The sequence below is a fragment of the Hyla sarda genome, chromosome 1 (genome assembly GCF_029499605.1).
Source record: "Hyla sarda isolate aHylSar1 chromosome 1, aHylSar1.hap1, whole genome shotgun sequence".
NCBI lineage: Eukaryota > Metazoa > Chordata > Amphibia > Anura > Hylidae > Hyla > Hyla sarda.
Genome location: NC_079189.1, coordinates 596,951,713 through 596,975,682, shown reverse-complemented (window position 1 = coordinate 596,975,682; position 23,970 = coordinate 596,951,713). Strand labels below are relative to the sequence as shown.

Genomic DNA, 23,970 nt, shown 5'->3' with positions numbered 1-23,970 from the left:
TATTGTAATGAAGTGAGGAGCCGGAATTATGGCTGCCGATTATATAGGTCTGTGACATCACAGGGGTGACTGGCTGCTGATGGGCTGCATCCTGCATGTGATTCAGGGTCATCTTGCCTATTTCCCTTCCCACCTTGCCTTCCCAGCATTCCTTGCCCCATGTACTGACATGTGGATCCGACATTTAGATGCCCTGGAGCCTGAACCACTGTAAATGGAGTTTAATGTAGAGAATCGCGGTGATATTCGCATTCATTACGAATCGTATAATTCCTGAAATTCGTAACAAATTCGGGGTCGTCAGCTTTGATTCGCTCATCTCTAGTGACAGGTACTCTTTAATGATGAGAACCAGATACTGAAATATTGGTTGAAAACATTTGACTCTGACATCACCTCCAAATTATCTAACTATTCAAAAGGTTCACATACTTTTGTTACTCACAGTTATGTTATACTTTTCCTTAATAAATAAATTAATTTAATATTTTTGACTCATTTGTTTGATCTTTATCTTTTTTTCCATCTTTTTTATCTTCTTCTTGTTACATCGTTTTAAGACAAATTTCTGCAGAAATCATCCACGGTATCTGGACACCCACCGTTCCCTCACAACACACAATCATTGCAAACGGGAGGAGCAGAGGAACTTTGCATTTCTGCAGATGTCATCATATCTGAAACCTTTCGGGGGAATGGTTTCCTTTATGGGGTCACCCACTTCCCCTGAACTCTATGTCACCTCTCTAGGTTTTACTATCTTGCTGCTTTTACAGGAGCATGGATTTCTTCAGCTTTTTGAATTCTCTGGCTTACAGGCACATCCAGCTTTCTTATTTGTCTTCTTCTCCTACTGGGTTGAAGATAAGAAGGAAGAGAAACATGGCACTATCACTGTAAATGACAGGTGGCGCTCCAAACCAAGACCATTCACCAGTGCTACCTCCATTTACAATAGGAATTGGTTTCAGGACGACCATTGTATGTTAAGACCATTGTTCTGAAGCCCCAAAATGTCATCCAAAACTTGAAAAAAAATTGAAGATTAAAGAAAAATAAGGAGATAACTGATACAGATAAAGCAAATCCTTACATATAAAAGTAAGAAAGATCTGCTGGGAGCTGTAAATCACTGTCTATTTAGAGAAGAGGAGCCTTTTCAGGGTCCGGTACAGTACACACAGGGTCCCAAAAAAGTAACATGGAGCCGCCCTTTCCTGGTGTCCAAAGGAGCAGCTAACCCTGGTACAGGTAAAGAGTACTGAACATGTAGTACCTCCCTGTACTGTAGGGGGCGCTACCAGACACCAGTCAGTGCATACACTTCAGTAATACAGGTAAAGAGTAGGGCAGAACATGTAGTACCTCCTTGTACTGTAGGGGGCGCTACCAGACACCAGTCAATGCGTGTACTTCAGTGATACAGGTAAAGAGAACAGAACATGTAGTACCTCCCTGTACTGTAGGGGGCGCTACCAGACACCAGTCAATGCCTGTACTTCAGTGATACAGGTAAAGAGTAGTACAGAACATGTAATACCTCCCTGTACTGTAGGGGGCACTACCAGACACCAGTCAGTGCATACACTTCAGTATTACCGGTTAAGAGTAGTACAGAACATGTAGCACCTCCCTGTATCGTAGGGGGCACTACCAGACACCAGTCAGTGCATACACTTCAGTAATACAGGTAAAGAGTAGGACAGAACATGTAGTACCTCCCTGTACTGTAGGGGGCGCTACCAGACACCAGTCAATGCGTGTACTTCAGTGATACAGGTAAAGAGTAGTACAGAACATGTAGTTCCTCACTAGTGTTGAGCGGCATAGGCCATATTCGAATTTGCGATATTTTGCGAACATGTGGACGAATATTCGTCATATATTCGCTAAATTCACATATTCGTAATATTCGCATTTTATTTTTGCATATGCGAAATTAGCATAAACAAAAATTAGCATAGCCGAAAATTCGCACGCCAGTCTCACACAGTAGTATTAGAGTCTTCTTTACACCACACAAGCTGGAAGCAGAGAGGGATGATCACTGTGATGTTTACTGTGAAAAAAACGAATATTCGTAATTACGAATATATAGTGCTATATTCGGAATTATTCGCAAATTCGCGAATATGCGATATTCGCGAATAAAATTCGTATTGCGAATATTCGCGAGCAACAGTATTCATACCTGTACCGTAGGGGCGCTACCAGACAGCCAGTCAGTGCATGTACTTCAATAGCCGCTGCCTGGCACTGATCACTAAAGTTGAGCTTACTGTCCACCAGTACCCACCAGTCTTTTTTGGTAGACATTTTACCTAATGTCTTATTATTTAGCCCATAATTGTACATTTTGTATTTATGGCGCAAGTGCGTAACCTTACATTTATCCACATTAAACTTCATTTCCCATGTCTGTGCCCAAGCATTCAGCTTCACCAGATCCCTCTGTAATATTATGTTATTATCCTCTGTGGTTATCACTTTACCCAGTTTAGTGTCATCTGCAAATATAAAAATTCTACTCTGTAATTTACAAGGTCATTAATAAACATATTGAAAAGCAGTAGACCCAGTATTGACCCTTGTGGTCCCCACCAGTAACTGTTACCCAACCAGAGTAAGTTCCATTGATCCCCACCCTCTGCTTTCTTTCACTGAGCCAGCTTCTAAACCATTTACATATATCCAGTCCCAGCATCCTCATTTTATGTACTTACTTTGTGTGGCACAGTATCAAAAGCCTTAGAAAAGTCCAGATATACAATATCCACAGCTTCCCCCTGATCCAATCTGTAACTGACGTCCTCATAGATGATGAGATTAGTCTGACGGGACCGATCCCGCATAAACGCATGTTGGTGCTCTGTTGGAAGGTTATTTTCATTGGGATATCCCAGAAGAGCATCAATCAGAAAACCTTCTAAAATCCTACCCACAACAGATGTTAAACTTACAGGCTTGTAGTTCCCAGGATCCATTTTTGACCCCGTTTTGAATATTGGTACCACATTTGCTATGCGCCAGTTCGGTGGAATTTTCCCTGTCTTTATTGAATCTTTAAATATATGTGTTCCACAGTGTACTCTCGGCATCCTCTGACGAATGCTCCGGTGGGAAACCATTATACTTAGCAAAGGGTTACTTTGCTGGCTATGGCAGTGAGCAATGCTCATATGAGTCAACCAACAAAAGGAAACATTGTTGTATTATCAACCTTTAGATAACTAAAAAATCCCAACAGTTCAATATAAGTCAGGTATTAAAGGGCTACTCCGCTGCTCAGCGTTTGGAACAAACTGTTCCGAATGCTGGAGCCGGGAGCTCGTGATGTCATAGCCCCGCCCCATTATGCTGTCACGCCCCGCCCCCTCAATGCAAGTCTATGGGAGGGGGCGTGACGCTGTCGCGCCCCCTCCCATAGACTTGCATTGAGGGGTTGGGGTGTGACATCATGAGAGGGCGGGGCTATGACGTCACGCGCTCCCGGCACCGACTCCAACGCTTTACCCCTTTAACGTATCAATTAATGGAGCAAGTAGTTATCACAAATAGCAACGACCATATACACACTTCTAAACAAACACCTTGGTGTCTTTAGAAAGATGCCTACCTAAGATGGGATCACTCATAGTAATACACCAGTGTTCCCCTTTTATATAAGGAAATATAGAGACTATAATATTTTACCAGTAGTTTTCCTTAGATTTCCTTAAAGGGTTCTATTTAACCCCTTTAGGACCCAGCCAATTTTCACTGTAGGACACGGCCATTTTTTGCACATCTGACCCCTGTCACTTTAAACATTAATAACTCTGGGATGCTTTTACCTTTCATTCTGATTCCGAGAATGTTTTTTCGTGACATATTCTATTTTATGTTAGTGGTAAAATTTTGTCGATACTTGCATCATTTCTTGGTGAAAAAGTTGAAAATGTTGCATTTTTTTTACTTTGAAGCTCTCTGCTTATAAGGAAAATGAATATTCCAAATAAATTATATATTGATTCACATATACAAAATGTCTACTTTATGTTTCCATCATAAAGTTGACATATTTTTACTTTTGGAAGACATCAGAGGGCTTCAAAGTATAGCAGGAATTTTCCAATTTTTTACAAAATTTTCAAAATCGACATTTTTCAGGGACCAGTTCTGTTTTGAAGTGGATTTGAAGGGCCTTCTTATTAGAAATACCCCACAAATTACCCCATTATAAAAACGTCACCCCTCAAAGTATTCAAAATGACATTCAAAAGGTTTGTTACCCCTTTAGGTGTTTCACAGGAATAGCAGCAAATTGAAGGAGAAAATTCAAAATCTTCATTTTTTACACTGGCATGTTCTTGAAGACCCAGTTATTGAATTTTTACAAGGGGTAAAAGGAGAGAAATCTTCTTAAATGTGTAACCCAATTTCTCTCGAGTAAGAAAATACCTCATATGTGTATGTCAAGTGTTCGGCGGGCGCAGTAGAGGGCTCAGAAGCGAAGGAGCGACAGTGGGATTTTGGAGAGTGAGTTTTTCTGAAACGGTTTTTGGGGGGCATGTCACATTTAGGAAGCCCCTATGGTGCCAGAACAGCAAAAAAAAAAAAACACATGGCATACCATTTTGGAAACTAGACCCATCAAAGCACATAACAAGGGGTCCAGTGAGCCTTAACAACCCACAGGTGTTTGACGACTTTTCGTGAAATTTGGATGTGTAAATGATTTTTTTTTTCCACTAAAATGCTAGTTTTCCCTCAAATTTAAAACTTTTACAAGGGGTAATAGGACAAAATGCCCCCCAGAATTTGAAACCCCATCTCTTCTGAGTATGGAAATACCCCATGTGTGGACGTCAAGTGCTCTGCTGTCGCACTACAATGCTCAGAAGAGAAGGAGCGCCATTGAGCTTTTGGGAAAAAAATTGTTTGGAATGGAAGTCAGGGGCCATGTGCATTTACAAAGCCCCCCGTGGTGCCAGAACAGTGGACCCCCCCCCCACATGTGACCCTATTTTGGAAACTACACCCCTCACATACTTTAATAAGGGGTGCAGTGAGTATTTACATCCCACTGGCGTTTGACAGATCTTTGGAACAGTGGGCTGTGCAAGTGAAAATTTAAATTTTTCATTTTCACGGACCACTGTTCCAAAAATCTGTCAAACACCTGTGGGGTGTAAATGCTCACTGTACCCCATATTACATTACGTGAGGGGTGTAGTTTCCAAATTGGGATCACATGTGGGTATTTATTTTTTTGCTTTTATGTCAGAACTGCTGTAAAATCAGCCACCCCTGTGCAAATCACCAATTTAGGCATCAATTGTACATGGTGCGCTCTCACTCCTGAGCCTTGTTGTGCGCCCGCAGAGCATTTTACGCCCACATATGGGGTATTTCTGTACTCAGGAGAAATTGCGTTACAAATTTTGGGGGTCTTTTTTTACTTTTACCGCTTGTGAAAATAAAAAGTATGGGGCAACACCAGCATGTTAGTGTAAAACTTTTTTTTTTTTTACACTAACAAGCTGGTGTAGCCCCCAACTTTTCCTTTTCATAAAGAGGTAAAAGGAGAAAAAGCCCCCCAAAATTTGTAGTGCAATTTCTCCCGAGTACGGAAATACCCCATATGTGGCCCTAAACTGTTTCCTTGAAATACGACAGGGCTCTAAATTGAGAGAGCGCCATGCGCATTTGAGGACTAAATTATAGATTACATAGGGGTGGACATAGGGGTATTCTATGCCAGTGATTCCCAAACAGGGTGCCTCCAGCTGTTGCTAAATTCCCAGCATGCCTGGACAGTCAGTGGCTGTCCGGAAATGCTGGGAGTTGTTTTGCAACAGATGGAGGCTCCGTTTTGGAAGCACTGCCATACAATACGTTTTTCTTTTTTATTGGGGGGGGACAGTGTAAGGGGGTGTATATGTAGTGTTTTACCCTTTATTATGTGTTAGTGTAGTGTAGTGTTTGTAGTGTACATTCGCACTGACGTGTTACGGTAAGTTTCCCGCTAGGAGTTTTCGTTGCGGGGAAAAATTTGCCGCAGCCCAAACTTGAAGCGCGAAACTTATTGTAAACCTGCCCGTGGGAATGTACCCTGTACATGGGGGGGGGGGGGGGGGGGGGCAAACCTCCAGCTGTTTCAAAACTACAACTCCCAGCATGTACTGACAGACCATGCAGGCTGGGAGTTGTACTTTTGCAACAGCTGGAGACACACTGGTTGGAAAACCTTCAGTTAGGTTCTGTTACCTAACTCAGTATTTTCCAACCAGTCTGCCTCCAGCTGTTGCAAAACTACAACTCCCAGCATGTACTGATCGCCGAAGGGCATGCTGGGAGATGTAGTTATGCAATAGTTGGAGGTACGCAACTACAACTCCCAGCATGCAGAGACAGCTGTTTGCTGTTTGGGCATGCTGGGATTTGCAGTTTTGCAACATCTGGAGGGCTACAGTTTTAGAGAACACTGCAAAGTGATCTCCAAACTGTGGTCTTCCAGCTGTTGCAAAACTACAAATCCCAGCATGCCTAGACAGCAAACAGTTGTTTGAGCATGCTAGGAGTTGTAGTTTTTCAAGATCTGGAGGGCTACAGTTTAGGGACCACTATATAGTGGTCTCAAACTGGAGCCCTCCAGCTGTTGCAAAACTACACATTCCAGCATGCCCAAACAGTGGTCTGGGCATGCTGGGAGTTGTAGTTTTGCAACATCTGGAGGGCTACAGTTAGAGACTGTATAATGGTCTCAAACTTTACCCTCCAAATGTTTCTAGGCAACTCACCAGCTTCCGTTGGATCCAGCCGCACGTCATCGCCGCCCGCCGATCTCCGTCGCCCGCTGCCTCCAACGCCCGCCCGGATCGGTAAGTGGATCTTCGGTGCCGGTCCCCGTCATTTCCCGTCCTGCCCCGCCTATTGTGGGTGGGCAGGACGGGGAAAACAAAAGTTAACCCCCCCCACCCCCGATCTGCTATTGATGGTCGCGTCTAGAACACCAATAACAGGGAAAAGAGCGGTGGCACCCCTACCACCTCACTCCTATCTCTTCAGGGGGATCCTGGGTGTCTTGGACAACCGCGATCCCCCTTATATTCCGGGTCACCATAGACCCGTAATGACCCGGAATCGCGCAAATCGCAAGTGTGGATTCACTTGCGATTTGCCGCGATCGCCTACATGGGGGGGGGTCTGATGACCCCGCTGGGCGTTTGCACGGGATGCCTGCTGAACGATTTCAGCAGGCATCCCGATCTGATCCCCGCCCGGCGTGTGGCAGGGGCCGGAATTCTCCATGATGTACGCGTATGTCATGGGTCCTTAAGTACCAGGGTGTCATGACGTACGTCAAGGGTCCTTAACCCCTTAACGACGCAGGACGTATATTTACGTCCTGCGCCGGCTCCCGCGATCCCGCATCATATCGCATGGGTCCCAGCGCTAATCAACGGCCGGGACCCGCGGCTAATACCACACATCGCCGATCGCGGCGATGTGCGGTATTAACCCTTTAGAAGCGGCGGTCAAAGCTGACCGCCGCTTCTAAAGTGAAACTGAAAGTATCCCGGCTGCTCAGTCGGGCTGTTCGGGACCGCCGCGGTGAAATCGCGGCGTCCCGAACAGCTGATCGGACACCGGGAGGGCCCTTACCTGCCTCCTCGGTGTCCGATCGACGAATGACTGCTCCGTGCCTGAGATCCAGGCAGGAGCAGTCAAGCGCCGATAATGCTGATCACAGGCGTGTTAATACACGCCTGTGATCAGGATGAGAGATCAGTGTGTGCAGTGTTATAGGTCCCTATGGGACCTATAACACTGCAAAAAAAAAGTAAAAAAAAAGTGTTAATAAAGGTCATTTAACCCCTTCCCTAATAAAAGTTTGAATCACCCCCCTTTTCCCATAAAAAAAATAAAACAGTGTAAAAAAGATAAAAATAAACATATGTGGTATCGCCGCGTGCGTAAATGTCCGAACTATAAAAATATATCATTAACTAAGCCGTACGGTCAATGGCGTACGAGCAAAAAAATTCCAAAGTCCAAAAAAGCGTATTTTGGTCACTTTTTATAACATTAAAAAATGAATAAAAAGTGATCAAAAAGTCAGATCAAAACAAAAATCATACCAATAAAAACTTCAGATCACGGCGCAAAAAATTAGTTCTCATACCGCCCCGTACGTGGAAAAATAAAAAAGTTATAGGGGTCAGAAGATGACATTTTTAAACGTATAAATTTTCCTGCATGTAGTTATGATTTTTTCCAGAAGTGCGACAAAATCAAACCTATATAAGTAGGGGATCATTTTAATCGCATGGACCTACAGAATAATGATAAGGTGTAATTTTTACTGAAATATGCACTGCGTAGAAACGGAAGCCCCCAAAAGTTACAAAATGGCGTTTTTTTTTCGATTTTGTCGCACAATGATTTTTTTTTCCGTTTCGCCGTGCATTTTTGGGTAAAATGACTAATGTCACTGCAAAGTAGAATTGGCGACGCAAAAAATAAGCCATAATATGGATTTTTAGGTGGAAAATTGAAAGTGTTATGATTTTTAAAAGGTAAGGAGGAAAAAACGAAAGTGCAAAAACGGAAAAACCCTGAGTCCTTAAGGGGTTAAGGGGTTAAACATTCGCTCTGACTTAGATTTTTCACCTTATTTTTTTTAGGGTTCCTCTAGTAGTATAGGGGGATATCTAATAGATTATCCAAAACCCCTACTTGTTGTGCCCACTGTTCCTCAGACATACAGTTACCTCTCATTCTACACATTTGCCCATAGGAAATATTCTTTTTTCCATGTTTTTAAGTGGCAACTCTAAAATCCAGGTAGCTACACCGAGTCTACCTCCTACAGTGTGTAATTTATCCTCCCATATAAAGATGTCTAAATCTAGACATGTATTTTTGGGGAACTGATGTGAAAGGTGAAGGTGAAGTCTCAGATATTCGTATTTAACTCCTGGATGAAGACCTAAAGAGAATCTTCAGTCCCACCCAAGATCAAAATAAGATTGTCGATAAACCAGCTATAGAAGACATGTACAGATTTGCGTAGTCAGGGGCAAACTTAGCCCCCATTGCCATCCCACAAATCTACATAGAAGTCATGGTTATAGACAAAATATATTCTATATAAGTGGTACAGTACACAGAATAGTATGCACAAAGATGTACAGTGTATGCAGCATAATGTATGCAGCTTAAATACCTTTGGAAAGTTTTCATACCCTTTCACTTTTTTAGCATTTTGTTACATGGCTCCTTGTGCTAAAATACATTTTTAAGTTATTAAAAGGGGAAACTAAAATTTGGCCTGCACATAAGTATTCAGACCCTTTGCTATGACACCTGGAGTTTATCTCTGACTTCTCCCATTTCTATTAATCATCTCTAAGATGTTTCTCCACCTTGATTGGAGTTACCTGTGGTAAATTCAGCTGAGTCACTGGGATCACTGTCTATTTCAGTGTTTCCCAAAGAAGGTGCATTCGGCTGTCTGGGCATGCTGGGAGTTGTAGTTTTGCAACAGCTGGAGGCACCCTCTTTGGGAAACACTGGTCTATGTAGAGGACAGAAGCTTCTTCAGGGTCCTGTACAAAACACGCAATGTCCTAAAAATAGTAAAATGGAGCCGCCCTCACCTGGTGTCCAAAGGAGCAGCTAACCCTGGCACAGGTAAAGAGTACAGAACATGTAGTACCTCCCTGTACTGTAGGGGGCGCTACCAGACACCAGTCAGTGCATACACTTCAGTAATACAGGTAAAGAGTAGTACAGATCATGTAATACCTCCCTGTACTGTAGAGGGCGCTACCAGACACCAGTCAGTGCATGTACTTCAGTAATACAGGTAAAGAGTAGTACAGAACATGTAATACCTTCCCGTACTGTAGGGGGGCGCTACCAGACACCAGTCAGTACATACACTTCAGTAATACAGGTAAAGAGTAGTACAGAACATGTAATACCTCCCTGTACTGTAGGGGGCACTACCAGACACCAGTCAGTGCATACACTTCAGTAATACAGGGGTTTTACCAGTGAAATGCCCATTCTGATTGGCCGGTTCTTCCAGCCATTGACATGTTTCGCAGATTCCATAGCATTGTATGTTGAGTCTGGTTTCAAGTTACAATAGTCCAGAAAAGACCATTGTATGTTGAGGCCATTGTAAGTTGAGGGATCACTGTAATTGACTTGACTGGTAACTTGACTTGGTTGCAGATAGAGACAGCAGACATAGATGGCTGGACTTACTGACATATGCAGTCTTAAGTGCAGGCGTCATGGCCTAGAGGTGTACTGGATGTTGGATCTGAGGTGTCTGTACTTGGCTGTGCCTCAGGATTAAAAGAGTAATTGTAATGGCTGCCCCTCTTATAAAGGGGGGGGGGGGAGCCAGAAGCCCATAAGTCAAGCTGCAGGTCACCTGGTTAGCTGGTGCTCTCTGGGTTACATAACACATCATGTGATCATAACAAGTGATACCTCCAAAGGTCCTTAAAGGTCCTTTATACATTATATACCTAACACATAACATTATGCACTATATTTACAACACTATACATAACATTAGACTTACCACTATGGGGGAGACGCTGCAGGAGAGTCCCTAGGACAATAAGGGACTCAACATTACGGGGCCTAAGTATTGTACAGGATTATATCCTGTACTGGGACATTACATACCTCATCCACCACACACTTACGAGCACCCCCTGAGATGTATAGATTGCAAGCTCTTGTGATCAGGGTCCTCACTCCTCTTGTATTCCTATTAGATACATTGGTTCAGCAGGCCGTGTTCCACAAGATGGAATCCCCAGCATTAGACATCCCATAATTAGATACAGCTAAACAGTATCACACATGATATGATGAGATACACAGACTTGTCACACATTCTCATTTCACGACAGTGTATAACTCACAGTACAGTATTATATTGTGGAATATGCCTGTGGTCTATGGCAGGTTGATGTGTCTGGTTAGATCACTGTGCACACAGAGTCATTCGGCCTCCCCCTTTTAGCCGCTGGCAGCCTCCCTTCTATGATAGCGCAGCCTCCTCTTATACACAAGCTTACGGGAAATAACAGAAACAAATCCACAGCTTGCGACACAGCAAAGAAGGAGAAAACGCACTGAAGACTAAGGTAATGCAAATCTAACAGTATATGTATACACAGGTGCAGTACACATAGTATACAATATAGGGGTGTTTCCCAACCAGGGTGCCTCCAGCTGTTGCAAAACTACAACTCCCAGCATGCCCGGACAGCCTTTGGCTGTCCGGGCATGCTGGGAGTTGTTGTTTTGCAACATCTGGAGGCACTCTGGTTGGGAAACACTGCAATATGGTATATACACAGAGGTAAGACACATGTAGTATATATATAAGTTACGGGAAATTTAGTTTTAGCGTTCATTCACTTATACACAAATCTAAAGCTGTGTTCAGTCATTTAGTTTACATTGAAATCTGCATCATAAAATCTGCAGCTTCAAATCCTGCGCATCAAATATGAGACAGTCAAAGCCTCCTTCTGCTGACGTCATAGCATCTCCGATGTGTGTGATTGATGCACAGGGTTGTTGTAGTTTTGCAGCAGCTGGAGGCACACTGTTTGGAACACACCGCCTTACACATTTGAAAGGTGCAGCGGCCTTTGTTAGACACCATGGGGGAGCTTCTTTCATTTTTGAAAAGGCCTCAGAGAAATGAAAGAAGTGATCTGATTGGTTGCTATGGGCAACTTAGCATCTTTCCCTATGGACAGGTTTTGATAAATCAGTTAGAAGACACACAGCTGTGGTGTCCCGGTACCGTATTGCATACCGTACCTAGTGTAGAGGTCCCCAAAGTCAGAGTAACTTCGTTCAGGTAGGGTTCCTCAGGTGGGACAGCCCCTAGTCGCCTCTCCTCAAGTCAAATTCTCTAATGATAATACATGTATATATTTAATAATTATATATATTTTAGGATAATGTATAGTACTTACCTTGTTTAGCGTCGCAGGACCTTCGGTCATGTGACCATGCTAATAACCTCTATGGTATGTTGAAGGACCTTTGGGGGTCCTTGGGTCATATGTTACTCACAAGTCTTTGTAATGGTGATTGACACAAGTATGGACCAATTAGCACTAGTCCAGCCCATGCCCATAAAAGGGAGCTGCGTCCAATTATCGCTCTCTTGGGTTGCTGCTCTCGTGGATGCCGGACTAACAGGACGGTGCTACGCAACTTTCAAAGACACGCTAGGCCTCAAAACCTCCAGCCTCAGCGGAACCAAATCCGTGAGTTCTAAACTAAATCCCTGCTAATGCTAGCGTGACTACTGGACCGCAACTAAACTCCTAAATCCAGTGGAACAGCGCACAGTACTAAAAGACTCTAAATGCTAAAGTCCCAACCTTTGTCAATCTCCAAGCAAAGCCGTTGTTATGCTTAGAGACTGTTGTGTTATTGAAGCCTGCAGAAATTCTTCAGTAAAAGTTAATCCTGTTTCAGAAAACTCTCCGGTTGTGGACAATCTATTATTATATACCTCCCTATCGCTCTTGGGAAGGGTGGCGGTAGGACAAGCGTTACTGAGGACCCCCCACCCTGGCGTCACAAATAGCAAGGGTTAACAAACACCCTTTTATTACCGCACAACTACGCTCCCCATACCCTACATCCCCCAGGCTATCACATAGCTTTTTGGCATCCTACGAACAGGATTCGGGTGTGTGCCTCCAGCTGTTACCACCAAGTAAAGTGTACTCCCCCTGTATAAAAGACTGTACCCATGTGTTACGAAGCACCATATAATTGTACAGAAGATTGTGTATGGTGCCGCGTGCAGAGAGCACACGTGAAAAGTAAGGGGGGAGACGAAAATGTTATTGCTGCAGGAATGTGTAAAGTAAGGAGTGAACGTATGCTACGATCCTCTGGTCCGGTCAGCATTGCAAGAGTTAACCCACTGCCCGAAAAGCGCACGAAGAAAGCCCGCGCTGCGCCACAACCCGCCCCTGGGCGTGGCTATGAAGTGAGTGTATTGCAGCCGAAAGGGAGCTTAGAGGCGCAGTTGTTGTTTCCAGGGCGACAGGAAGTCAGGCACCTATGACGTCCTTCCGGATGTCCCCTCACCACCGGACTTGGGGTTTGTGGGCTGAGATCCAGAAGGAGGAATCCCCTGTAAGTACACCATCAGAGGCGGCTTTCTCTTCCTCCACCAGCCCTGAGCCAGAAATACCCCTGTCCGCCCTGCAGAGTGCACACCGTGCTCACCAAAATTGCCCCAATGGGTCTTTGGGGATGAACCTGACTTCATTCAATACATGCATGATGTGCCAACTTGATGGACAAGCTAAAGGCCCAACACCGAGAACTTTATGCCCCCAAGCATGTGCATCTGCCTCTTGAGGAGAGGATCCGCTACCAAGAGAACACCAAAAGAGATGGAGGCACTCTTCATTCGCAAGTGGGATCATCCCCGAGAAGGGGAGAAGCCCTTGGAACGTCGCAGAGCAACAGTGGCCAAGTTCTACAAGGTCAGAGGTTATGGTACCCTCATTGATTGCCACACCGGCTATACCATCCTCGTAAATCGGCGAGCTGTACAGAGGTCATATCTTCACAAAAAGTTCCATTCCCTGGAGGTAGGTGAGATAGTGGAGTACACCCCCGTCCAGGGCCTGCGAGGAGAGTGGGCATCCGCAGTCACCAGGCCAGCAGCTCCAGCCCAGTTGTCCTTCAAGTACTTTCCATCTGATGATTGGCAAGCGGACCCCTTCCAGCTGAGGCCGAAATGACCTGCTCCTGATGCCTCCACCAGGAGTCTCTACAGCAGCCACTTACTTCTGCCTTTGACAAAGTACCCTGGCCTACACCTATCCAGGAGGTTTGGCCTCGACCGCGGGTACCAAACAAAGTACCTAGGCCTACTCCCGACACGGAGGTTTGGCCTGCCCACCAGGTACCAAAGAAAGTGCTGCGGCCCACTCCCAACGAGGAGGAGGGGCCGAATCAACCAGCACCAACTGTTAACCTCAATCCTACAGTGTCACACTCTACCCTTACTAATGTGGTGAGGGAGAGCCACATTAACTCTTTGCCTGCTCGTAATCCTGAGAGGGGTAGAGGCTCTAGGCAAGGAGCAGGAGGACATCATAAGAGTTTCATCTGAGCTGTGACACCCATCTTGCTTAAAAAAAAAATTTCTGTTGTCTTCACAGACTTTTCTGCAACAGTTCAAGAAGTGTGCCTAGCAGGACTATGCTAAGACTCTTCAAGTTGTAACGTAACCATCAAGCTTTTGTGCCTGGTCCTCAGACCAAGAGACTCCTAGCGGTAGGAGATTTGTAAGTGTGTGCCCGGCTAGAGCTGGTAGCCGTGAAGTTTAGACTCTTAGTGCAGGTGGACTGCTGATCCTTGCACGCACGTTTACATGTATATATCCCAATCGTAACGTGATATTCTTCGTGAAAGTTACACTTATCAAGTGAATGCGCCTGAGCCCTGTTGGAGTGTTTAATAAATATTCATGCTAGAGTAACTAAATGTAAATAGTTATTGTACACAGAAAAATTTGTTTTGTACACAAGTACATAAAAAAATTAAATAATAGGTGTTGTAGTAGTTGCTAGTAGGTGGCTTCCTTGGCTCCTCTGAGGAATAACAATTTTGTCACCCATCACTAACACCTTCTCAAAGGTCCACTTGAGGGAAACTACCCATAAGGTTTCAAGACTGACGTTACACATAGTACTAAACACATAGTACTTTACAAAACAATCACTTAAGTGTACTTACCTCACTTATACTTAGTACACCAAACAAACAAAAACTTATCTACACTAAAGTAAATGCCTTGGGAATTGTAGCTAATGTCAATTTTTCCAATTCCTGCCACTGTCATGTACACTAATTCTTGGTTTATCTGTTGTGTTCTAGGGAGAGGAGCGTGTAGCCAATAGACCCTAGCAGCCACCCTTATTGGTAGAAAGCCTTGGGCAAGCCAATATACTTCCAGTTTACTGAACAGTTAGCTAGTATGGCAAAAATGTATAGTGAGATTTAAATTGTCTAGTGAGCTTAGTAAAAATGTATAGTGAGATTTAAATTGTCTAGTGAGCTTAGTAAAAATGCATAGTGAGATTTAACTTGTCTAGTGAGCTTAGAAAAATGTTAAGTAGGATGTATCTCATGTGAATATCATCCTGTTACTAAATTCATGAACCAATCCTGTTCGTGAGTTTACCCAAACCAATGTATGTACACAAAAAGAAAATGTTAAGTAGCTTTATAGGTTGTACCCGACCTTCACTTCGTCCCTCTGTCTTAGGGGACTGACATCGAGGCCGACTTATCTTAAGTAAGGGGTTTGTGGTGTCCCGGTACCGTATTGCATACAGTACCTAGTGTAGAGGTCCCCAAAGTCAGAGTAACTATGTTCAGGTAGGGTTCTTCAGGTGGGACAGCCCCTAGTCACCTCTCTTTAAGTCTAACTCTAATGTTAATCTGTGTCTATATTTAGTAATTATAGCTATATTTCATAGTAATGTATAGTACTTACCTTGTACACTGCAGAGTAAAAAAAAAATTACTACGTGAGCAAAAATCTAAAAGTCGCAGCATGTATAGAAAAGTCATACGTGCGCAAATACATGCGACTTTTTTAAGCAAAAAAAGTCTACTTCGGAGCTTGATATATCTCCTTTCAGCATTTGATTTCTTAGTTAAATGAGCGGACGCTGACGCACATGCACCGGGCAAGGTCAGTCACTGTAAAAGTTTTATAAGGAAAGGCTGAATGTTCTCAGGAAGGCCTCAGAGCCTGGGCCGTGGTCACTCGACACACTGAGCACTGTGTATATAGACATATATATATATATATATATATATATATATATATATATATAAGCAAATATAGCAACAGCGGCCAGCACTGCCACTATTAACACCGATTTGCACTCTTTTTCAACAGCTGTAGACCTTGAAAACGGAACCACTACCTCTGAAGCTTCCTGTGCTCTACACCCTTAAAGGGGTACTCTGGTGGAAAAACTATTTTTTTTTTCTTTTTTAAATCAACTGGTGCCAGAAAGTTAAACATATTTGTAAATTACTTCTATTAAAAAATCTTAATTCTCCAGGATCTGAAGAAGCGCTGCGTGTTCAGCGCGAAAGCAGCTGTTCATCACTTGGCGTCCGCAGGCCCGCGGCGTTCCGCTATTGGAAGCACCTGTACTGCACCGATGTGTAAAGGATAAAGTTACCACTTGAAGATCCTTACTACGTAATGCTTACCGTTTGTGTTGTGTATACTATGGAAAAGTAAAAGCATGGTATAGGAAGGACGCATGACATCTGTGGAATAGTGATGTATATATGGTAACAAATATGGAAGTACGCATATATGGACAAGTATGCATGGAATATGTTGCAGTACGTGTGGATGGAAAGACTTGGTGACAAGTACCTACTCAATATGGCAGACATAAAAGTCAGCGCAGACTCCACCATGTAATGGATTACAAACTCCCAGCATTCCTACCCGCATCATTTATTTATTTACATATATACACATATCGAAAAAGAGAAGCACAAAATCCTCCAATCAGATGCATCCTACAATTCCCCTGCAACTATGCCGGAAGACCTCACTACCCTAGGTACCAGATCGTGGGATCCAGTGCGCATCCTGATGACGTGACCATCGGGTTCCGGTCACAGGAGGAATATGCAAAGTATGCTCTGTGCCTGCGCCAATGTTCCGCTCGGTCTTGCAGCTGAGACCTTCTGGAGCATCAAACTCCCATATGTCCATTATTAAAGGGGTACTCCAGCCCTAAGACATCTTATCCCCCATCCAAAGGATAGGGGATAAGATGTCTGACCGCGGGGGTCCTGCCGCTGGGGAGCGGAGTCATGACATCATGATACTCCGGCCCCGTGGTTGGCACCCAGCAATTTGTGAGCTGGCAGTGCGGCGTGCAGCTCAATGAGGTGGGTGTCAGGTTCCGGGTACTGTGAGGATACTGGTGGTGGATCCTCTGTGTCAGTGGGGTGATGACGTGGGCCGTACCAGGGGAACGGAATCTAAGGGGTTACTGGTATTCACCAGAGCCCGCCACAAAGCGGGATGGACTTGCTGCGGCAGGTAACCCCCAGGTCGTTCCACCCCATAGCGACTCAACCCCAACTGACGGCTGAGACAAGCGCGGTACAAGGGATTAGGCAAGAGTAAGGTCGGACGTAGCAGAAGGTCAGGGCAGGCAGCAAGGATCGTAGTCAGGGGCACCGGCAGAAGGTCTGGAACACTGACTTGGGACATACAAGGAACGCTTTCACTGGCACAATGGCAACAAGATCTGGCAATGCTGGGAAGGGGAAGTGAGGTTATAAAGGCATGAAGCAGGTGGGAGCTAATACACTGATTGGGCCAGGCACCAATTAGTGGTGCACTGGCCCTTTAAATCTTAGAGAGCTGGCGCGCGCGCACCCTACAGAGAGGAGCGCCAGGACGTGACAGCCGGGGACCGGGAGAGGTGAGCAGATTGGGATGCGATCCGCGAGCGGGCGCGTCCCGCTATGCGAATCGCATCCCCGCCGGCAGTGTCAGTGCAGCGCTCCCGGTCAGCGGGCCTGACCGGGGCGCTGCAGAGAGGAGAGCACCGTGAGCGCTCCGGGGAGGAGCAGGGACCCGGAGCGCTCGGCGAAACAGTGGGTGCCGAATGCAAGATTGCGGGGGTCCCCAGCGGTGGGACCCCCACGGTCAGACATCTTATCCCCTATCCTTTGGATAGTGGATAAGATGTCTTAGGGCCGGAGTACCCCTTTAAATAATAGTAAAGGTACTTGTGTACCTAATAAATATATATATCTATACAACGCATCCCCCTGTGCATACGGAAAACTGTGCCAGGCGATGAAAAAGCTGGGTGCGCGATGACATGGCTGGGTGGAGGTCTTCAAAGGAGTGGAGCAGAACACTCACAGTACTGTATGCAAACCCCCCGACCAGGAGACACAGTACACGAGGCATGCGTGCTGCGGCGATGAGACCCTACCAGTCTTGTTGCGCCACGCTAGCCGCCCCGCCCCCTGTGACCGCCCAGCTCCCGGGTACAGCTGATAGGAGCAGAGCCAGCGGGAAGAAACAAATAACAAAACATCTACCTGACTGCTCGCCCGGGTATGCACTTAAACCACTGGGCATGCAGTCACATCAAAAGAGGGGGGGGCAGACTGAGCGCACCAACCACCTTTACCCAGTCGGTTGTGAGTAGAGCTGATCTGCCCCAGTAACTCCCCTGAAAGATAAAAACTGTCTGGCTCCTGCATCCCGTGCTCCTGCGGGCGGAACCAGTGGCCTGTGCCCGGTATACTCATGGATCCTACCACGGGGCAGGAAGGAAATCCCTCAGGAAGCAACCACCGCAGGCCAGCTTGCAGCTGACGGCTGTACAGGAAATAGCATAATGATGTACAGCGTAACGTTTACGGATCCTTGGGGTGGATCCACCAGGGTTAACATCTAGGTGAATGCCAGGGCAATTGTGGTCCCTTAGTAGATTTGGCGAAAAGGGACATTGAACCCGGACCCTTGCAGTTGCCTTCTACCACCGAGGGGATGGGTAGGTTTGCTGGGAGGACTTTCTCCTTTAGTCAAAGTAGGTTTAGTATTCTTAACATAACACTATGGTCTGCAAATTGGCTAAGTCTAATAAGTCAAACAAAAATTACTTAAGTTGAAGTTAATAAAATAATTGATGTAAATAGCTGATTAATTAAATTTAATTAAAGGAAACCCAGCTCAATATTTTTTACAGTGCAGGCTGTATAACAGCAAGAGCCGCCATCCTGAGCCTTGGTTTATATACAGCCTGAGCTAGAGCCAGATGTATCCCATACATCTTAGGCACCTAAAGTGCCTCCCTAATGTGACACGTGAGACATGTCCTGGTCACTGAAGGAGTTAACTTATTCGAACCATTAATAGTTTGTTGTTTTCTCCAATCTTATGTTCATTTCCTGCTCTGGTACAATATGTTCTGATTGATTTTATATTTTTCGCTTTTCTAGAATATGGAGTCAGTGTGGGCGACGGTCCTGACAGTCATCTGGCTCCATTCATCTTGTCTGGACCAGAGAGAAGAATGGGAAATACTGGAGGAAAAAGCCGTCTCCTGGCTTAAGGCCAAAGCAGGTAATATCTCTGAAAGAGGCCAGACATGTTCCTGATGTAGGCTGAATGTTCAATAAAGTTCTCAGAAAGAATTGACCCAAAATATTTGCCTTATAATCAGCAACACGAACGACTCCTAAAATGGCCTGAGCCTAAATTGTTGAATTTCCAAAAACTTTAAAGGGGTACTCCACATCCCCAGCGTTCGGAACATTTTGTTCCAAGTGCTAGGTGCGGGCTGCGGGGATCGTGACATTACAGCCATGCCCCACATGGTGTCATGCACGCCCCCTCAATGCAAGTCTCCCATAGACTTGCATTGAGGCGGCGGGGCCGTGACGTCTGCACCCAGCGCAACTACTGCACCCAGCGTTTGGAACTGTGGTGTCCCGGTACCGTATTATATGCGTTACCTGTGTGGAGGTCCCCATAGCCAGAGTCCCTAGGACATCGGGGTCCCTCTGTTGTAGATCTCCCCTTGTCACCTCACATTTAGTCTATAACTATATAGTCATTCTATTCAATATTAATATAAGTATAAGGATATATATGTATATATTTAGTTATCTACCTGTTCGGAGTGTAGCAGGACCTGCGGGTCACGTAGTCAGGTTGAAACTCTATGGTTTTGTTACAGGACCTTTGGAGGTTCCCATGACGTGTTCACCCACAATGCACTGTAACGGTGAGTGACAGTCGTTACGGACCAATCCAAAACGGCCAGCCCCTGCCCATATAAGGGACCTGCGCCATCTTGATCCCTCTCTTGTGTTGCTGACTCTGGAAGAGGCAGGACCTCCGCAGTTTGCAAGACAATTTACTAGGCCAAAGCCTTTCGGCCTCTAACATAGCGGATAGACTAAGCAATTCCCCGCTACTCATCGCAAGATCACTGGACCTAATTACTCCCCTAAATCCAGCGGATCTCTGCTATACAATCCTTCAGAAGCTAAATTGGGCTTACCTGATCCCAACCGACTGTCAATCACTGCTCAAGCTATATGTAAAGAGACTCTGTTATCTGGACTGTTACTATAACTACATGTACAGAAACTCCTCAGTAAAAGTTCCTGCAAGTTTTCAGTTAACAGCGGTTGTGGACAATCCTTTATTTCTGCATCACCTATTGCTCTTGGGAAGGGTGCAATAGGCCTATCACGAAACACAGTATTTAACCCTCACCCTGGCGTCACGAGTGACAAGGGTTAACAGCGCCCTTAATTATCCTGCACAACGACACCCTAAACACCCTACACTCCCACAAGACGGTATCCTCTCATCCGCCACCACAGAACAAAATGTTTTGAACGCTGGGGCAGTGGAGTACCCCTTTAGACATTCACTTGGGTCATTTTTCTTCTCGTTGACCATCAAGACAGGTGCAGATCTTCAGGTCTTGTTTGTGTCTGGCCTAACAGATGGCTCTCTTTGGAGTAACAACATTCCATTCATGAATTGCAGAATTTATTTTGTGCTTGATGGTCGACCAAAGGATAATAAGCCATAATATACAATCCGTCCAGTTATGTTTCATCGGAGCGCATGCTCCAGTATAAGACTTGTGGTAGTGATGACAAATATTAAGGTGTTTGCTCTCCTTATATCTAATGCTATTGATGGTTCTGACCAAAGAACATTTCCCATTTTCTAGGTTCCTCCCTAGATCAGTTTGTCAGAGCTGGGAATGAGCTACTGAAATCCTCCCTGGACCCTATAGTGTATGGCCAGTAAGAGGAAGAATAAAGATGGCGGAAGGCCTCTCCATCTGAATCTTGGAATGTTACCGTTTTATCGTCTGAGCTTTAATCTCTCTGAGCTACCAAAAAGTCTGCCTTCTATGGTTCAGTGGCTACCTTGGGTTGGAGGGACTCGATGCGGTACATTAAAATCACACTCCATGATTGGTTTGATATGTTAGGGATACGATCACTCCTTACTAAAATATGTATAAATGACTGACCTTCCACCAACGGGTCAACTATGGTGAAAAAGAAAAAAGATGGTAGAGAGTAGAGACCCCAGGCCACGCACATCCACAATGTACTGTGTAGGGTATTTCTGGTCTATATAGTTGACCATTTCTATGTTCCCATAATTCAGTCTGTGTTTGTAAAGTGATATGGTTCAGAACCACTATATTTATTATCATAATTAAACTTCAATTCTTATTATTGTGGTCATGCACAGGGCACTAATCCCCAACTGTAGGTCACTGAAGAGTTTGTTGTGTGCAGAAGGGTCCAAATACAGCTTCTCCTCCCCTGGCTATTAAATACTCTTCTTGGAGCTGTAACTTGGAGCACAACAGGGGAGATTTATCAAGACCTGTGCAGAGGAAAATGTTCCCAGTTGTCCATAGCAACCAATCAGATTGCTTATTTAATTTTTAAAAAGGCCTTTGAAAAACAATAGAAGCAATCTGATTGGTTTCTATGGGTAACTGGGCAACGTTTCCACTGCACAGGTTTTGATAAATCTCTACCAATGTCCTCACAGGCTGGACTGGAGACAACCTTTTGGGTGAAATCTTTGTGGTGTCCCTGAGCAGGAATACCTTCATTATCAGAACTCTGTTAGGGTAGTTGCAGTCCCCTTAGGTGCCTGTCTCTGATAAAATGTAGTCTTATTGGGGAGATTTTTCAAAACCTGTCCAGAGGAAAAGTTGCTGAGTTGCCCATAGCAACCAATCAGATAACTTCTTTCATTTAAAAAGAGGCCTGTGTAAAATGAAAGAAGCGAGCTGATTGGTTGCTATGGGCAACTCAGCAACTTTTCCTCTGGACAGTTGTTTACCACTGTAAAGAACTAGTGAGTAGCCACGGTAACAGCCCTCAGCCAATCCGGTTGGGTCAGACTGCCTCCACCCTAGTCCCCTGGGACAAGGAGGGGTCCAACAAGTAGTCTTTAGTCTGTTCTGGCTTTAGCCAGCAGTGAGTAAACATCTCCAGCTGCAGTGTCCTGCTCTTATACCTTAGTATATCATATTGAGAGTAGGCCCCAAGCTCCATTGTTGGCTAAAGTTTTTTTATCACAGATCCCGCTGGCAAGGTAACGTTTAAGCGACGTTGTAGGGACAACAGCACGTCTGACAGGCCCTATAGCAAATTGTATCAAGGCTTGGGAATCCTCCGGGCCACATGTATCCCAGTTACAGACTCGTGTCCCGGGCCCCTCTGCCTGATGCCCTCAAGTAAGTGGCGTCCAGGCCTACACCCAATAAAACCTCTAAAGATTCCACGGACTGTCCCCCTGAAGACCCTGGTGGTAAGCATAACTAATGAAACTTCCTCTGTTAAGAACCCATCTTTTGTCTGACTTGTCCAACTAGTTTCTGTCCATCATCCCCAGTCAAGTGTATGTCGAGTCAGGATTAAGTCTACAAGTCCCACAATTTGCAACAGACTGTGACTGTGGCTTCTCACTAAATTCAATCTGCACCCGTGTAACCGGATTGCTGTAACCTTGTCTCCATTATATGAACTCTGTATTGTCACTTTCAGTAAACTTTATAAGTGTTCAGTAAACTTTATAAGTGGGTATCCAAAATCTCTGCTTTTGAGGATTTCTTTCTCAGTGCTTGGATAAAGATGGCCGCTTCAACTGGAGTTGTGGTAAGTGAGCTTTGTCTTCAGGACAACTACTACCACCACCATCACTACACTTCTTGCGTCATGTACTGACCACTAGCCAGCCGATTATCCTAGCACACTAGTCTACACTATCCATCATCCCCTACCTACCACACGTCTAAACTCCAGGGTAGAGTTTTCCAAACAATGTACCTCCAGATGATGCTAAACTACAACTCACAGCATGCCCAGAGAGCATTTGGCTGGGAATTGTAGTTTTGCAACAGCTGGAGGCACCCTGTTTGCAAAATTCTGGACTAATGACTCTTCCCACAGCCTTTTCTAAAAACTTCTGCATAAAAGCATGTAACTCATCTGATACAATATGCAGATATGTAACCCCTACACAGTTGTAAGACCTCAGTGTATTCTGTTTTGTAATACACAAATAATTATGCATGTGAGCGAACCAACCCTGGTTCGGTCAGAACTTTGCCAAATGTTTCTCAAAATTAAAAACAACAGATGGCAGAAAGGAAAGGAGGAAGAATCACCTGACCTCAGGGTGACCCATAATGCCTTGCAAGCAGCTCGCTCAACCAATCAGAAGGCAGTATAAAAGCCTATTCACATAGCTTCAGCAGCCATTTTAGAGATAGCCGGTGTTAGGTGAAGATCTCTGTGAGGGACAGTGAGCAGTGAACAACACAGATTGGAATAGGAGCACACATTTATAATAATTGTAGTAAAGCAGTAGAGCACTTTCTGCATCTGTTGTCAGTGCAAAATCTGTTAAGTGTGACAGTGTTTTTGTTTTACACTAATTGTGAAGAAGCCGCACAGAGGGTTTGTGTCACTTTTGTGCACTTTCTAGGATGCCAATCTTCTTGCTAATCACCAATAATTTTTTGACAGCTTGTAAAAAGCCATTGCTCCGTCACTTTCCAGGCAACTCCCAAAAAATGGAGAATTTATGGACCATTTGGAGGGGCAAGCTGTGCATAACTAGCTTGCCCCCTGACTGGTGAGCAGTTAAGGGGTTAAGAAATATACAGGCAAGGTTTTTAGCCCCCTCCCCCGCCTGTAAAAACTTGTTGGTAACTATAGTGGTATGTCCCATGGGTGGGGGGGGGGGGGAAGGAGTGCACCAATCAGGGGTTTAATAGTTTCCCGGGCTTTCAGGGGCCCTCCCCTGGGTATTTATAGCTGTGGTGCCTC

General features: G+C 44.9%; 1 long non-coding RNA gene across 2 annotated transcripts; it reads left to right on the top strand.

Moving 5' to 3' along the window:
- The first annotated feature begins 11,071 nt into the window (after positions 1–11,071).
- Positions 11,072–21,835, top strand: LOC130312318 (uncharacterized). Of its 2 annotated transcripts, none has more exons than XR_008860454.1 (3): positions 11,072–11,159; positions 19,081–19,204; positions 20,835–21,835. It is a non-coding gene; the product is annotated as an uncharacterized LOC130312318 (long non-coding RNA). The 2 variants fall into 2 exon arrangements; XR_008860460.1 differs by lacking the exon at positions 11,072–11,159 and adding an exon at positions 15,994–16,291.
- The last annotated feature ends 2,135 nt before the right edge of the window (positions 21,836–23,970 follow it).